The sequence below is a fragment of the Symphalangus syndactylus genome, chromosome 20 (assembly GCF_028878055.3).
Source record: "Symphalangus syndactylus isolate Jambi chromosome 20, NHGRI_mSymSyn1-v2.1_pri, whole genome shotgun sequence".
In the NCBI taxonomy this organism is placed as follows: Eukaryota; Metazoa; Chordata; class Mammalia; order Primates; family Hylobatidae; genus Symphalangus; species Symphalangus syndactylus.
This window is the reverse complement of record NC_072442.2, coordinates 50025309-50042419: the sequence shown is the minus strand read 5'-3', so window position 1 is coordinate 50042419 and position 17111 is coordinate 50025309. Positions and strand designations below refer to the sequence as shown.

The following is a 17111-nucleotide window of genomic DNA, read 5'->3' as shown; positions in this document are numbered from 1 at the left end:
GTACTTGCCACCATGCCTGGCTGATTTTTTTTTTTTTTTTTTTTTTTTTTATTTTAGTAGAGATGAGGTCTTGCTATATTTCCCAGGCTGGTCTTGAACTCCTGAGCTCAAGCGATCCTCCCACCTCAGCCTCCCAAAATGCTGGGATTACAGGCGTGCACCACCACGCCCAGCTGAAATTACCCTTTTAAACCAAAGCCAATAAGGATGTGGGTAGGCCCTTAGCTGCCTGCAGAAGTGACCTATCCTAAGAGATGATTTGTCAAGATTTTGTTAGTGGAGAGAAGACGATTCCAGAAAATCTGGGTGTTTACCACAGGCTGAGCACAAGGAAGGAAGGAAGGCTTTGGGTTTCCTTGTAGGGGCAGGGGACGAGTAAGGGCTCTGGTGACTCTGTTTTGCTGTCTTGTATCCGGAATGGCCTGGGCTGCCACCTGGGAGAATGCTGCACTCCCTAGGTTCCAAAGTGATGCCAGTGGACCTCCAGACCCCCTTCAGGCGAGGGGGTGCTGAGGATTCTGGGAAGACTACATCAGCTGACCTGGGTGAACTTGTTTCTTGTTTGTTTGTTTTGCTTGTTTGTTTGTCTGAAACAGGGTCTTGCTCTGTAGCCCAGGCTGGAGTGCAGTCGTGTGATCTCGGCTCACTGTAACCTCTATCTCCCAGGCTCAGGTAATCCTACCACCTCAGCCTCCTGTATAGATGAGACTACAGGTGCACGCCACCACACCTGGCTGATTTTTTGTATTTATTGTAGAGTCAAGGTCTCACTATATTGCTCAGGCTGGTCTTGGATTCCTGGGCTCACGCAATCCTCCCACACTGGCCTCCCAAAGTGCTGGGATTACAGGAGTGAGCCACTGCGCCTGGCCTCAACTTTCTTTATTTAATTTCAAGTGACTCAAAAGAAAAACAAGCAAAAATAAAAATAAAGTGTTAAGGCATAAACAGTTAATGGGCAGTCAGTTCCTTCCTAGCTCATTTCAAATTACAGACACCTGACAATGACGCCATCTAGTGGAAGATTAGCAGGTCAGACGAAACCCATCTGTTTCTCCTGATTCTTGCTCTGTCAGCCCACAGCTGTGAATAAGTGAGTTTTGCTGGCCATTCCAGGAGTGGACTAGCCCCAATTGTGGGGCGTCAGCACCCAGGAACAACATCCTATGAATGGTCTTTCCTGCTTCTCTGAGTTTGCTGGGCTGTCCTCTGGTCTTTCAAGTTCCAAAGAGAAGAATCTAGCACTTACTGAGTACCTCCTGGTTAAAGGTCAGTTCATTAGATGGGCCAGCTGACTCCATCCTCATAATGACCCTGTGACGTGTTCTGTTTCACACATGAAAAAACCCAGCCTGGTCAACATGGCAAGTCCTCATCTCTACAAATAATTTAAAAACTAGTCAGATATGGTGGGGCGTGCCTGTGGTCCCAGCTACTGGGGAGGCTGAGGCAGGAGGAGTGCTTGAGCCCCCGGGCTCAAGTGATCACACCACTGCACTGCAGCCTGGGCAACAGAACAAGACCCTGTCAAAAAAAATAAATAAATAAAAAGGAAACCGTAACTATAAAGGTAGTCTGTCTCTTTGTAGATAGGCTGAAAATACTTGTTTGTACATAGTGCTGGAAGAGCCTTACTGTTGGAATTTACAGGGGGAGAAGCTGAGATATTTGCTCAAAGTTGCTTGCTACTCAATGGGAATGGTGTTTGGGCTGAAACTCAAGTTTTTTGGGGGGCAAAAAACTTGCAGTGAGCACTGTAACCTCGATCTCCGGGGCTCAGCTGATCCTCCTGCCTCAGCCTCCCCAGTAGCTGGGACTGCAGGCATGCTTCATCATCGCACCTGGCTAATTTTTTTTTATTTGTGGAGACGAGGTCTTGCCGTGTTGCCCAGGCTGGTCTCCTGAACTCAAGCGATCCTCCCTCCTTGGCCTCCCAGAATGCTGGGATTCCAGGCATGAGACACCATGCCTAGCCTATTTTATATATTTTCAATGTACTATTTCTGTATTACATATTTTATATACTTTTAAATATCAATAGTATGTCTGTATTAGAAATAACAATGTAAAAGTGAAATAAGCAATGGGAGTGTCCAAAGCTATTTTAAAGGTGTTTAGGGTGGCCAGGGGCAGTGGCTCTCGCCTGTAATCCCAGCACTTTGGGAAGCCGAGGCGGGTGGATTGACTTGAGGCCAGGAGTTTGAGACCAGCCTGGGCAACATGGTAAAACCCCGTCTCTACTAAAAATAAAAAAAATTAGCCAGGCATGGTGGTGCACCCCTGTAATCCCAGGTACTCAGGAGGCTGAGGCATGAGAATCACTTGAACCCAGGGGGTGGAGGTTGCTCTGTCTCAAAAAAAAAAAAAAAAAAAAAAAAAAGGCGGTTAGGAGAAGCTGCAGCTGATAAATTACAAATAGATGGGTTTTCGTCTGACCTGCTAATCTTCCACTAGATGGCGTCATTGTCAAGTGTCTGTAATTTCAAAAGAGCTAGAGAAGGAACTGACTGCCCATTAACTGTTTATACCTTAACACTTTATTTTTATTTTTGCTTGTTTTTCTTTTGAGTCACTTGAAATTAAAGAAAAAAAAGTTGAGGCCAGGCACAGCGGCTCACTCCTGTGATCCCAGCACTTTGGGAGGCCAGTGAGGAAGGATCGCGTGAGCCCAGGAATTCAAGACTAGCCTGAGCAATATAGTAAGACCTTGTCTCTACAATAAATACAAAAAATTAGCCAAGTGTGGTGGCGCGCACCTGTAGTCTCATCTACACAGGAGGCTGAGGTGGGAGGATTACCTGAGCCTGGGAGATGAAGGTTACAGTGAGTACAGTGAGCCGAGATCACACGACTGCACTCCAGCCTGGGCTACAGAGCAAGACCCTGTCTCAAACAAACAAACAAACAGACAAACAAACAAACAAACAAGAAAGTTGAAGTTCCCTTCAGAAATACCCTACTATTTCAAGCCTATAGAGGGTAAACCAAATGAGGTGCTCGTTAAAAGAATTTAGTCCTTAGATGAAAAATACCATCAAATGCATGTTGTTTCTTTTAGTCCTGCAGAAATTCACCCCGATACCTTGATTATCACAGAGAAAAATGTTTTTGGCTACTTTAAAATGTTCCATAATTCTGAGCAGGCTGGCAGTCCTACCTTTTCACCATCAACAACCCCTCCATTATTTTTATGATGTAGGGTCTCGCTCTGTCGCCCAGGCTAGAGTACAGTGGCACAACCATGGCTTGCTACAGCCTTGAAATCCGGGGCCTCATCCTCCCAACTCAGCCTCCCTAATAGCTGGGACTACAGGCATGCACCACCAAGCCCAGCTGATTGTTTTGTTTTGTTTTGTTTTGTTTTGTTTGTCTGTTTGCTTTAGTGATGGAGTCTCACTATGCTGCCCAGGCTGGTCTCAAACTCCTGGGCTCATGTGATCCTCCTGCCTCTGCCTCCCAAAGTGTTGTGATTATAGGCATGAGCCACCACTCCTGGCCCCTTCATTTTTTGTATTTTATAAATCTCATTATTGGGAATATTTTATCCAAAATAGCATCGACTAAGTAGTCAATGATTTTTCTATTTATATTTATATGTATATTTGATTAATTAAAGTCCTCAGTAGATAAGGGACAACCTTGCTAGGTTGATAAAACTCCATCCCTGCTGGGCGCAGTGACTCACGCCTGTAATCCCAGCACTTTGGGAGGCCTAGGCAGGCAGATCACTTGAGGTCAGGAGTTTGAGACCAGCCTGGCCAAAGTGGTGAAACCCTGGCCCCTACTAAAAATACAAAAATTAGCTGGGTGTTGTGTTGCATACCTGTAATTCCAACTACTTGGGAGACTGAGGCAGGAGAATCGCTTGAACCAGGGAGGTGGAGGCTGCAGTGAGCCGAAATCGTGCACCTGTAATTCCAACTACTTGGGAGACTGAGGCAGGAGAATTGCTTGAACCAGGGAGGCAGAGGCTGCAGTGAGCCAAGATCACGCCAGTAAACAGCAAATATTTTCTTTTCTTTTCTTTTCTTTTTTCATTTTTTTTTTTTTTTAGATGGAGTTTCGCTCTTGTTGCCCAGGCTGGAGTGCAATGGCACGATCTCGGCCCACTGCAACCTCCGCCTCCCGGGTTCAAATGATTCTTGTGCCTCAGCCTCCCGAGTAGCTGGGATTGCAGGCATGTGCCACCACGCCCAGCTAATTTTGTATTTTTAGTAGAGACGGGGTTTCTCCATGTTGGGCAGGCTGGTCTTGAACTCCTGACCTCAGGTGATCCACCCGCCTCAGCCTCCCAAAGTCCTGGGATTACAGGCATGAGCCACTGCGCCCGGCCCAGCAAATGCTTTCTTAGTGTAAGTATATCCCATGCAATATGCAAGGATGTCCCATCTGAGACATACTTATATTAAAAATAGTATTTGTTGCTTATCTGAAATTTAAATGGGCATCCTGTATTTTTATTGACTAAATTCGGGAACCCTACAATTTGTGAAGACAGAGTTGTACAAGCATCACCACAATCCAGTTGAGCACATTTTCTTCACCCCCAAAAGTTCCCTCTTGCCCAATGGCGATCATCCTCCGATCCCTCTCCAAGTCCCAGGCAACCTCTGGTCGGCATCCTGTCTCTATAGATTTGGAGAAGACTGTATTTTTAAGTGGAGAAACTTGGCTGTTACATAACTGTTTAGCACCCGAGTATTTGCATGAAGAGTTTCGTTTCATTTTTTCAAGCGAAACCACGGAGGAGAGTGGCTGCCCAAGGTGGGGTTTGTCTTTTGCCGTCTGAGTGGCCCCTGGGATGCAGGTATGTCCATTATTTAAATCTCTTGGTGTTTACAGACCACATGGGTAACCCCTGTTGTGGCAAGGCTGAGGAGTGTGGGGACTCTTTTCAGGCCTGGGCAAGGCAGGAAGTCTGGAGGGGATATCAGGTGATCAGAGGGGCCATTCAAGAATGCTGCAGGCTACACTGACAAAATGCTGGTCCTTGGCTGCCTGGGACCAGTCCTGGAATGACTTAACTAAATTAAATATTATGAATCAAGGTGCCTAGCACCGTGCCTGTTGCCTAAACGGTAGCTGGAAAATAGTCTCCCACGAATCCAGAGTGACGTTTGCTCCACACCCAGTTGGGCCTAAGCCTCTAGATCTAGAGATATCCATGAAGAATGGCTCTTGCTTTAAGAACTTAATTCTTTAGTGACTAATGTTTCTAGAGCATTAACCACAGGCAAGCATTTTCTAAGCGCTTTACATATGTTAATGTCCAGTCCTCACAGACACACTGTGAGTCAGATGCTCGTGTTCTCTCCATCTTGCCTATGAAGAAATCAAGGCTCAGAGAGGTTAAGCAAATCCCCTGAGGTCACACTGCTAGTCTGGGCCTAGAAGAGCCTTTTCTCCTACTATTACTATGTGCTGCTTCACAGTATGGTGTAAGTTCTGTGGGAGCCCAGAAAGCAAGGCATCTGAGCTACTGGGAAGAAGGGATGAGACAAGTCCCCTGAAGAGTTAGCTGACCAAGGAAGCAGGGAACAGCATTTCAAGCAGAAGGAACAGCACGTGCAAGGGTTACAGGCAAGAGACCGTGGCCTGCATAAAGAGTGGCTGATGAGGTTTGGGATAAGTGCCTTCCCAGAGCATTTCAAAAAAACTCAAATGTTTTCTTTGGGGAAAATAGTCTGATTTTGGCAAGAGAAAGAATCTCAAAAGAGAGCCTTGAGACCTTCAGGAGCTGTTGTTAACTTGGTGAATTGTCTGTGGTGCATCTCTCTCCCTCGCAAGGCCTGTTTGTTCTTCTGTGATAAAAGGGCTAATAGCACCTGTGCTGTGGGCTCATTTAATAGAACACAGTCGTGTGTAGGGCGTAATATAAGAGAATGGAATGGAATAATGTAGGTGGCAGGCCTCGAGAGCTTCACATGTGGTGGCCACCCAGGTGTGGCACAGCCCTGGGCCCTTACGCATCCGCTCGGGCACCCATGCCTTACTGACACATTGAAGAGGAGCTGGGAATTTGTTTTCCATCTGGCAGAGTCCCTTCTGTCCTCCTCTACCTGCGGTTCTGCGGGCTCAGTGTGGAGAGGCGCCAGGCGGCTAACTGACTCTGGCGTTGGGAATGCGTTTGCAGGGAGCCAGGGGAAGGGAGAAGTCTTACTGCTCCCTCCGGGCTCCCTTCCTGGTGATTTATCACTATGGAAACTGAGCTCCTTTCCTCTTCGCGCTGCCGGCTGGTGGGGGTGCACATTGTTGATGCCGTTGCCGCACAGATCAGAAGTTCCTTCCTCTTTCCTGCCGCAGAAATGCCACAGTAACCTACGTGGCCCAAGAACTGCAGCTCACACCTGAAGATCCCAGTCTTGGGAAAAACAATCTCATCAAATTCCCCAGGGGTCACGGGGGCCTTCTGGGTAAGCAGAGTCGGCCTAAGAACAATGTCAGGGGAGAACAATGCAGTCACCGGGCTGAGCTGGTGGCCCTACTGTTCCTCTTACTTCAGCTTCCCTAGCTGGGGGTTAAAAATGGATTTACAGGCAGTAGCAAGTAGCATCAGGTTAGGAGGCGGAAAACTGAAACTCAGAGTCTCTTAGTGTGGGCAAAGTCTCCCGTGACAACCCACTTGCTGTAGGTGCCCAGCCCTGCATATGCCCACCCATGACATGCGCCCACCCACTGCATTTGCCCACTCACTGCATATACCTACCCACTGCATATACCCACTCACTGCATATGCCCACCCATCACATATGCCCACCCATTGCATATGCCCACCCACTGCATATACCCACCCACTGCATATGCCCACCCACTGCACATGCCCACCCACTGCATATACCCACTCACCGCATATGCCCACCCATGACATATGCCTATCCATTGCATGTGCCCACCCATGACATATGCCCACCCATGACATTCCCACCCAGTGCATGTGCCTATCCACTGCATATACCCAACCCCTGCATATGCCCAACCCCTGCATATGCCCACCCATCGCACATGCCTGCCCATTACACATGCCTATCCACTGCATATACCCATCCACTGCATATGCCCACCCACTGCATATACCCACTCACTGCATATGCCCATCCACTGCATATGCCCACTCACTGCATATGCCCATCCACTGCATATGCCCACTCACTGCATATGCCCACTCCCTGCATATGCCTATCCATTGCATATACCCACTCACTGCATATGCCCATCCACTGCATATACCAACTCACTACATATGCCCACCCACTGCATATGTCCTCCCATCACATATGCTCACCCACTGCACAGGCCTGGTGAGAGCTGGCTCTGCCAGACTGGGTCTGGCCCTCAGTAACCATTCCTTAGAGTCCAGTGCCTGGATTAGAGCACCCTGGGCATGGCATCACATATACCTGTGCCAGGTCCTAGACTCAAGGACACAGGGCAAGGGGGGATTCCAGAGACAACAAACGAAGCTCCCTGGCCAGGAAGTCCTGAGACACTGCCAGGCCCAGCAGTCCCCTTGCTGGCCACACAGACAAGACATGGCCAACCTCAAGGCCTCAGGGTCCTTCTCTGTAAGTTGACCTAAGGGATTCCTCTGTAGGCCTCATCCTATGGGGGATGGGAGAGAGGGAGCTAAGAGCACCTCCTACTTGCTCATCTCTCTCTTAGAGAGGTTCATCTAAGAGTAGTTTTCTGGGGAAACCGGCCTTCAAACGACCTGGGAGGAAAACATTTCGTTTAGGAGCTGAGGCTTGTCAATGCATCTCACAATAATTTGCAGAAATCCCCTTTACCTCCCTGAATATACAAGATCTTTTCTAGGTGCAAAATTTTCCTGTTTGTTTTCCGTTTAGAATTTCCCCTTGTTGGGAGCATATTTGCTCCCTCTCACCCTCGGAGAAAATTTCCAAGTTCCTTCCACATTCGAAAGAGCAATGTGAAAATTCAAGTTTTTTTGTTTTGTTTTGTTTTGTTTTGTTTTGTTTTTTTGAGACTGAGTCTCGCTCTATCGCCCGGGCTGGAGTGCAGTGGCGCGATCTCGGCTCACTGCAACCTCCACCTCCCGGGTTCAAGTGAATTCTCCTGCCTCAGCCTCCTGAGTAGCTGGGACCACAGGCATGTGCCACCACGCCTGGCTAAGTTTTGCATTTTTAGTAGAGACAGGGTTTCACCATTTTGGCAAGGCTGGTCTCCAACTCCTGAACTCAAGTGATCCTCTTGCCTCGACCTCCCAAAGTGCTGGGATTACAGGTGTGAGCCATTGCATCCAGCCCTATTTTTTAAATAGAAATATTTTTATTGGGATAATGGTACATTTGCATGCATTTGCAGTAAATAATACAGAGATATGTACCAGTTTCCCCTAATGGTAACATTTTGCAAAACTACAGTATACCATCACAACCAAGTTTTCTGGTTTTTGTTTATTTGTTTGTTTTGTTTTTGAGACAGGGTCTCACTCTGTCACTCAGGATGGAGTGCCATGGCCCAATCATGGCTCACAGTAACATCCATCTCCTGACTCAAGCAATCCTCCCACCTCAGCCTCCCAAGTAGCTGGGACCACAGGCATGTACCCCCATGCCTGGCTAATTAAAAAACAAAATTTATGTAGAGATGGGGGTCTCACTATGTTGTCCAGGAGGGTCTCGAACTCCTGGGCTCAAGTGATCCTCCCACATCAGCTGCCCAAAATGCTGGGATTACAGTCACGAGCCATAGTGCTGGCTGCAACTGGTCCATTTTTTAAAAGCTCTAATTAAAGCAAGTCCTTGACATTTGGGAGGTATCCATCCACAAGCCCAGATGTGTTCTCACATTCTGAGTATTACGAATGTTTACACAGGCTCCTGACATGGTCCTAAATCACATGAATCTCATTTCTGTCTAGAAGCACCATTTCCTGTGCATATTCTCATACCCCAACTTGGCTGCCTTTTTGATTTTTATGTATCTATTTATTTTAATTGTGTTTAATCAGGTAATGAAGCTGTAAAGAAACAGGAAACATGGAGACAGTTGTATAGAACAAGGTGAAGGATTACATCCTTGAATAACCTTGGTGAATACATATGTTACATTCAGTGTATTTCAATTGTTTCAGACTTTGATCCCTTCCACCTTTGTTCTAGACCAAAGATTTTTCTATTGTGGAACATTTCAAGAAGTCCTGATATGTTTTTCTTTCTTTTTTTTTTTTTTGAGACAGAGTCTTACTCTGTCACCCAGGCTTGTGTGCAATAGTGTGATCTCGGTTCACCTCTGCCTCCCAGGTTCAATCTCCTGCTTCAGCCTCCCGAGTAGCTGGGATTACAGGCATGCACCACCATGCTCAGCTAATTTTTTGTATTTTTAGTAGAGATGGGGTTTCATCATGTTAGCCAGGCTAGTCTCAAACTCCTGACCTCAGGCGATCCACCTGCCTTGGCCTCTCAAAGTGCTAGGATTACAGGTGTGAGCCACTGCACCGGGCCCTGAAATGTTTTTCTTCTAGAGGCCCTGTGTGAGGAATTAGGGCTCAGGGCTGAAGGCAGGCAGCCAGCATCACCACTTCAGCTGCAGGATCGTGGACAAGAGTACTAACCTCTCTGAGAGTCTTGTTTCTCTCTTGTAAAAGGAGGGTAATAACAGTAACTGACTCATAGGATTAAAGGAAACGTGAGAAGTATGTAAGCACTCAATAAATATTAGTTATTATTATTTAAATAAAAGCTCCATAGTGGAGTCTTAAAATTTTTAGGAGTAAAATCATAACTGTCACACAAATATAAAATGAACATGTGTCAAATATTTTATTTAACTTATCAATTAATGAGTGAACCAGTGAAATGCTGTAACTTACTCAAAGGAGATTCAAAGGGGATATGTATAAATGATCAGATTGATTGACCAATTGATCATTAGATACACAGATATCTACCATCAGGGATGCGAAAATGAATTGGCTTAAAAGATGTAAAATTGGCCGGGTGCAGTGGCTTACGGCTGTAATCCCAGCACTTTCGGAGGCTGAGGCAGGTGGATCACCTGAGGTCAGGAGTTTGAGACCAGCCTGACCAACATGGAGAAACCCCGTCTCTACCAAAAAATACAAATTAGCCGGGCATGGTGGCGCATGCCTGTACTCCCAGCTACTCCGGAGGCTGAGGCATGAGAATCACTTGAACCCAGGAGGCGGAGGTTGCAGTGAGCCGAGATCGTGCCATTGCACTCCAGCCTGGACAACAAGAGTGAAACTTCGCCTCAAAACAAAAGATGCACAATTGCTCAATATCATTAGGGGAATTATGAACTGCATCATCCCCACTGGACACAATTTGCATTTCTCCGGACAATCTGGAAAATTATAAAATATCTCAAAGACAATGAAAGACACAGATACCTCATAGAGTCAGATAAGCTGGAAGAATGCGCTAGATTGCCTCTACTTTTTGTTGAAGACACCCAGGAATCTTTTAGGCCTATTTCAAACCTTTTCACAATTTTTCCTGATGCTTGTTCATTTGATATGAGGTCAAAGGACAATACTTAATGTTACCCATATCCCTATAGAATTTTATGATATTGAGGCCCACAGTGGCCTTATGAGGAGCAATCTACAGGCTGGTGAGCTGAGGCTTGGTAGACTTGGCTTGCATGAGTTCAGAAGTCCACAAACCTCTTCCACGGCAGCTCCTCCTCCCTTTCTTTTTTCTTTTCTTCTTCTTCTTTTTTTTTTTTTGAGATGGAGTCTCGCTCTGTCACCCAGGCTGGAGTGTAGTGGTGTGATCTTGTCTCACTGCAACCTCTGCCTCCCAGGTTCAAGTGATTCTCCTGCCTCAGCCTCCCTAGTAGCTGGGATTACAGGTGCCTGCCACCATGCCTGGCTAATTTTTGTAATTTTAGTAGAGATGGCGTTTCACCATGTTGGACCAAGCTGGTCTCAAACTCCTGACCTCAGGTGATCCTCCCGCGTTGGCCTCCCAAAGTGCTGGGATTACAGTTATGAGCCACTGCACCCCGCCAGCTCCTGCTCCCTTTCATGGTGGGTGGTGCAAAGCAGGATTGATCTTGGCCCCTCAAGGCCAAACTAATGAAACTGTGCTACGTGGAACTGATGCGGGGCAGGTGAACTCCAGAATTGGGGCTTAGCCTGGCAGGGTTCTTGGCTTTGCCCAGGAAAGAATTCAAGTGCAAGCTAGGGGAGCCGGTGGTGTTAGACAGCAACTTTTATTGAAGTGGTAGTGCACAGCAGCAGCAGACGGACTGCTCCTTGTGGAGCAGGGCTACCCTGTAGGCAGTGTGCCCAGAGCACCAGCTCAGGGCAGTTCTGCATCATATGTGTGCCCATCTAGTTATATGCAAATTAAGGGCCAAACTATACAGAAATTTCCAGGAAAAGGGTGGTAACTTCTGGGTCATCAGGTCATTGCCATGGAAAGGGGTGGTAACTCCCAGTGTTGTCATGGCAATAGTAAACTGACATGGCACACTGGTGGGTGTGTCTTATGGAAAGCTGCTTTCTCTCAGTCCCTGTTTAGCTAGTCTTCAATTTGGTCCAGTGTCCAAGCCCTACCTTTGGAGTCAAGTCCCGCCGCCTACCTCAGAACATTAGTAGAGTCATTTAAAAAGGAAAACTCTCTAATGTGACCCTTTGTAGATCCACTTTATGTCTGATAAGGAAAGGCTGGAATTCTTTCTGCTATGTAGGCACAGGTTCAGGGCCACACAGCCCTTCCCTTCTTTGAACACCGGATTAGTGCGCCAGGGAGCCCCAGCGTGGTGGATTCAGGCTCAAACACTGGAAACAGTCCAGCAAAACCTTGACCAATAGAGAGTGAAGGGCACAGGGCCAGGGGAGGGGAGCTCTTTGTGGACACAGGGCGACTTCTTTCTCTAATCTGCCTTTTGGGTGTCCTTGGCTTTTCCTCCCTCCTCCTCTCGGGTGAACTTGTGAGAATGAAGGTGCATGTCTGTGGCCCATGCTGGGTCCTCCAGGCATGGTGGGGTCTGGGAGGGCCATGGCTGAGGAGCCCAAGGAAGCCGGGCCCATTGCTTTCTCACCTGAGGACTCGTCTCAGAACCATGACACAGTCAAATGAGAACAGAAACCCCACTCTAAGGCCGGGGCCAGTGGCTCAGGCCTGTAATCCCAGCACTTTGGGAGGCCAAGGTGGGCGGATCACTTGAGGTCAGGAGTTCGAGACCAGCCTGGTCAACATGGCAAAACCCCATCTCTACTAAAAATACAAAAAATTAGCTGGGCATGGTGGCGTATGCCTGTAATCTCAGCTACTCGGGAGGCTGAGGCACGAGAATCGCCTAAACCTGGGAGGTGGAGGTTGCAGTGAGCCAAGATTGTGCCACTGCACTCCAGCCTGGGCGACAGATCCAGACCCTATCTCAAAAAAAAAAAAAAAGGAAAAAGAAAAGAAAGAAACCCCACTTCAAATCTCTACTAGAGGTTGCTTGAAGGTTGCTGGAAGGGAGATGTGAGGGCAGACTTACACCACACTGCACAGAGAAAAACCCACGAAAAACTTGTGTCTCCCTCAGAGTCCTGGTAGTGGCCCCAATGTCCCTGCCACCCCTCCCAAAGTCAACCAGTCAGTCTTGCCCTGTTTCCTTCACCCCTAGATCAGCTCCTTTCTGCCTCATCCTGGGCCTTCATCCTTCTGTTGTCCCCAGATGACCCCACCACCCCTGGGGATACAGACTAGGCTGCATTTTGCTTTTCTTTTTGTTTTTGGGGTCTCTGTCATTCTAAAGTTTGTCCAGCCAATCTGCTTAGGTTTCCACAGTGGGGACACAGACACTTTTTTTTTTTTTTTTTTGAGACGGAGTCTCCCTCTGTCACCCAGGCTGGAGTGCAGTGGTGCAATCTTGGCTCACTGCAACCTCCACCTCCTGGGTTCAAGTGATTCAGCCTCCTGAATAGCTGCGACTACAGGCTTGTGCCACCATGCACGGCTAATTTTTGTATTTTTAGTAGACATGGGGTTTCACCATGTTGGTCAGGCTGGTCTCGAACTCCTGATCTCAAGTTATCCGGCCGCCTCAGCCTCCCAAAGTGTTGGGATTACAGGTGTGAGCCACCATACCTGGCCAGATGCTGTTTTTTTATGTTGTCTGGGCAGTCATTTGTGCACTCCATGAACAGTTTCATGGTCCTTTTTAGCATCAGGCCAGAGCTATGATCCCAGCCCACAGTGACAGAGGCCACCTAGCCACCTTTGCAATGGCAACCACTTTGACGATGACAGTCTTCCTTCCTTTTCCTTTGTCTTCAGCTGTAGCAATCAGTGGGACACTGCTCTGACCCCTGGCATTGGTTTTGACAAATACTTGGCCCCTTGTTAGCTTTATTAATAAGATGAAGAGACATTTGACAGCTACGATTTCCCCCTAGAGGAAGAAGGAGTGGCCCACATGGCTTCTGGAGTTCTTGGGAACTGACACAAAACTTGCCTCTTGGTGGAGGCTGAGTTTGCCTCAGGTGGGCCCAGAGGAGACTCCGCAGCTTTAGGAATCACCTCCCTGTCTCTCAGCTGTCTTTTTTTTTTTTCTTTTTTTGACAGAGTCTCACTCTGTGGCCCAGGCTGGAGTGCAGTGGTGCAATCTCGGCTCACTGCAACTGCCGCCTCCCAGGCTTATTCGATTCTCTTGCCTCAGCCCTCTGAGTAGCTGGGACTACAGGCGCATACCACCACGACTGGCTAATTTTTGTATTTTTAGTATAGACGGGGTTTCACCATGTTGGCCAAGTTGGTCTCAGACTCCTGACCTCAAGTGATCCACCCGCTTTGGCCTCCCAAAGTGCTGGGATTACAGACGTGAGCCACCATGCCCGGTCTCATCTGGCCTTTTAAAATATTTGCAAAACTTTCCTTACCTGCTGTGTTGCACAGTTCTGGCTGAAATATACCTCCCTATAATTTCCACCAAAAGTAGAAAAAAGTCTAGTTCTTCCTTCATATAAAAACAATGCAATTATTTGGGCTGTGCAGGATCGGGGTGTCAGGTACTGTTCAGGTCTGAGGGGAGGCCGTGGGCAGGGCAGCTTCTACGCACCTCATCTCAACTCTCCCTTTTCTTGCTCGGTGTAACATGTAGGACCAGTTACATAATTTGTGGGTCTAGTGCAAATGAAAATTCAAAATTATCGAGAATTTCAAGGTGGCAACAGCAAGGCCTCAAACCAAGCATGGCAGCTTCTGAGCACAGGGCCCCTGTGACAGCACGGGTCACACATCCATGAAGCTGGCTCTGGTCTCATGACTCGTGTGTGTCAGGTCAGGAACTGGGTCTGAGCCTTCTGCCCAGAAAGGTGCTGTAAAAGGTCAGTCATAGAAGCCTTGTAGCAAGCCAGGCAGACACAGGCAGGCAGATGTGGTGCTAGGAACTTGGTTGATGTTTCACCTTCTGGCCCTCAGCTCCCCATCTGTAATATGGGTCATGATACCCCTGTGGTAGGCTGCTGATGGCCCCCAAGGATGTCAGGCCCTGACCCCTGGAAGCTGTGAACGTTGCCCTGTATGGTGTCTTAGTTTGTTTGGACTGGGTGCCTTAGAAACAACAAAAATGGGCCGGGCGCGGTGGCTCACGCCTGTAATCCCAGCACTTTGGGAGGCTGAGGCGGGTGGATCACCTGAGGTCGGGAGTTTGCGATCAGCCTGACCAACATGGAGAAACCCCATCTCTACTAAAATTACAAAATTAGCCAGGCATGGTGGCTCATGCCTGTAATCCCAGTTACTCAGCCGGCTGAGGCAGGAGAATCGCTTGAACCCGGGAGGCGGAGGTTTCAGTGAGCTGAAATTGTGCCATTGCACTCCAGCCTGGGCGACAAGAATGAGACTCCATCTCAAAAAAAACAAAAAACAAAAAACAAAAATGTGTTTCTCTCAGTTCTGGAGTTTGGGAAGTCCAGCATCAAAGCTCCAGCAGCTCCAGCGTCTGGTGTCTGGTGAGGCCTACTTCCTCATTTATAGATGGCTGTCTCTCTACTGTGTCCTCACATGATGGAAAGGACTAGGGAATTCTTTTCTTGCTTTTTTTTTCTTTTCTGTTTTGAGAAGGAGTCTTGCCCCGTCACCCAGGCTGGAGTGCAGTGGCGCGATCTCGGCTGACCACAACCTCTGCCTCCCGGGTTCAAGTGATTCTCGTGCCTCAGCCTCCCAAGTAACCGAGGCTACAGGTGCGCCACCATGCCAGCTAATTTTTGTATTTTTAGTAGAGATAGGATTTTGCCACGTTGGCCAGGCTGGTCTCAAACTCGTGGCCTCAAGTCGATCTGCCAGCCTTGGCCACCCAAAGTGCTGGGATTACAGGCATGAGCCACCACACCTGGCCTAGGGATTTCTTTATGGTCCCTTTCATAAGGGCACCAGTCCCATTCATGAGGGCTCCACCCTCATGATATAATCACCTCCAAAGGCTCCACCTCCAAATACTATCACATTGGGGATTAGGTTCCAACATGTGAATTGTCACGGGGACGCAAACATTCAGTTTGTAACACGTGGGAAAATGGGATTTGCAGATGTGATTAAGTTAACAGTTTTGAGAGGGGGAGATTATCTGGATGGGCTCCAAATGCAATCACAAGTGACTTTACCAGAGAGGCAGAGGGAGGCGGGGCACACTGGTTTACGCCTATAATCCCAGCACTTTGGGAAGCCCAGGCAGGAGGATCCCTTGAGCTCAAAAGTTCAAGACCAACCTGGGAAACATAGCAAGACCTCATCTTTACAAATAATTAAAAAATTATCTAGGCATGGTGGTGCGTGCCTGTGGTCCCAGCTACTCAGGAGGCTGAGGTGAGAGAATTGCTGTGGTCAAGGCTGCAGTGAGTCGTGATTGAACCACTGCACTCCAGCCTTGGAAACAGGGTGAGACCCCATCTCAAATAAATAAATAAATAAATAAGGGAGATTAGACACACAGAAGAGAGGTGATGTGAAGATTGAGCAGAGATTTGAAGATGCTGGCCTTGAAGACTGGAGTGATGCACCCACAGACCAAGGAATGCCAGCAGCCACCAATCTGCTCCTGTACGAGGCTAGGAACAGATTCTCCTCCCATAGAGCCTCTGCTGGGAGTGTAGCCCTGCTGGCAGCTTGATTTTGGTCCATTCATACTTACTCTAGATCCAGAATGGGGAAAGAGTAAGTTTCTGTTGTTTTAAGCCAGGAAATGTGTGGGTATTTGTCACTGTAGCCACAGGAAATGAAAACATACCCTCTAAGATTTTTTAAATAACAGCTTCATTGAGATATAGTTCACATGCCATACCATTTACCTATTTAAAGCGTGCAATTCAATGGTGTTTCATATATTCAGAGTTGTGCAACCATCACCCCAATCAATTTTAGAACATTTTCATTATCCCAAAAAGAAACCTGTATTCTTTAGCTATCTTGCCTAATCCCCCAGCCCTAGCCAACCAAACTACTTTCCATCTCCATGGATTTGCCTATTCTGGACATCACATAGAAATGGAATTATATAATATGTGGCCTTTCATGTGTAGCTTCTTCCATTTAGCACATCTTTAAAGTTCATCTATAGTGTAGCATGTATCAGTATTTCATTCCTTTTGTTGTTGTTGTTTAGAGACAGAGTCTCACATTATGACTTGGGCCAGAGTGCAGTGGTGCAATCCTAGCTCACTGTAGCCTCAAAGTCCTGAGCTCAAACAAGCCTCCCATCTCAGCCTCCAGAGTAGCTGGGACTACAGGGCACACCACCACACCAGGCTGATTTTTAAAATTTTTTTGAGGGAGGTTGGTGGGAGATGAAAAAAAAAAAATTTGTTTTTGGTAGAGCCAGGGTCTGGCTATGTTGCCCAGGCTAGTCTCAAACTCCTGGCTTTAAGCAATTCTCCAGCCTCAGGCTCCCAAAGTGCTGGGATTACCGGCCTAAGCCACCATGCCCTGCCCAGTACTCTATTCTTTTTATTGCCAAATAATATTCCATTATATGGCTATAACACATTTTGTTTACTCATTCATCAGTTGATGAATGTTTGTGTTGTTTCTACATTTTGGTGATTGTGAATACTGCTTCTATAAACATTTGGTTTTTTTTTTTTTTTTTGAGACGGAGTCTCGCTCTGTTGCCCCAGGCTGGAGTGCAGTGGC

General features: G+C 47.5%; 1 protein-coding gene across 3 annotated transcripts in view; it reads left to right on the top strand.

Annotated features, from left to right (window-relative positions):
• Positions 1-4708: 4708 nt before the first annotated feature.
• PECAM1 (platelet and endothelial cell adhesion molecule 1) overlaps positions 4709-17111 on the top strand; it is a 91876-nt gene continuing 79473 nt past the window's right edge. Inside the window, exon 1 of one of the 3 annotated variants that reach the window (XM_055257197.2) lies at positions 4709-4807. The gene's annotated coding sequence lies outside the window, so the exon portion shown is untranslated. The remainder of the gene's footprint in view (positions 4808-17111) is intronic. The other 2 variants (XM_063629351.1, XM_063629353.1) reach the window with 2 other exon arrangements.